The sequence below is a fragment of the Triticum dicoccoides genome, chromosome 5B, assembly GCF_002162155.2.
Source record: "Triticum dicoccoides isolate Atlit2015 ecotype Zavitan chromosome 5B, WEW_v2.0, whole genome shotgun sequence".
NCBI classification, from domain to species: Eukaryota; Viridiplantae; Streptophyta; class Magnoliopsida; order Poales; family Poaceae; genus Triticum; species Triticum dicoccoides.
Window position 1 is genome coordinate 8,279,942 of NC_041389.1, and position 640 is coordinate 8,280,581.

Below are 640 nucleotides of genomic sequence, written 5' to 3' on the forward strand. Positions count from 1 at the left end.
TGTCGGTCATCAACACTCACAGTTTCGGCCAATTCTTGCTCGTTTCGTGGAGTGTTACTCCCTGTTTTGGGGTCCCGGAGAGATTTCCACGGTTAACGAACCGCGGGGTGCGTTTACGTGTCGGTCATCAACACTCACAGTTTTGGCCGATTCTGGCCCGTTTTGTGGTGTATTACTCATTGTTTTGGGGTCCCGGGGTGATTTTCCACGATTAACGAACCGCGGGGTGCCTTTATGTGTCGGTTATCAACACTCATGATTTTGGCCGATTCTGGCCCGTTTCATGGACTATTACTCACGGTTTGGTTCCCCGGAGTAATTTCCACGATTAACGAACCCCGGGGTGCGCTTACCTATCGGTTATCAACACTCGCGGTTTTTGTCGATTCTGGCCCGTTTCATGGAATATTACTCACCTTTGTGGGGTCTGAAAGTGATTTCCATCATTGTTGAACCCCAAGTTGCGCTTAAGTGTAGGTCATCAACAATCGAAGTTTGGGCTGATTCTGGCCCGTTTCTTGGACTATTACTTAGTTTTGGGGGTCCCGGAGTGATTTCCACGATTTATGAACCCTCGTGTGCGTTTACGTGTCGGTCATCAATACTCACAGTTTTGGCCAATTCTGATGCGTTTCGTGGA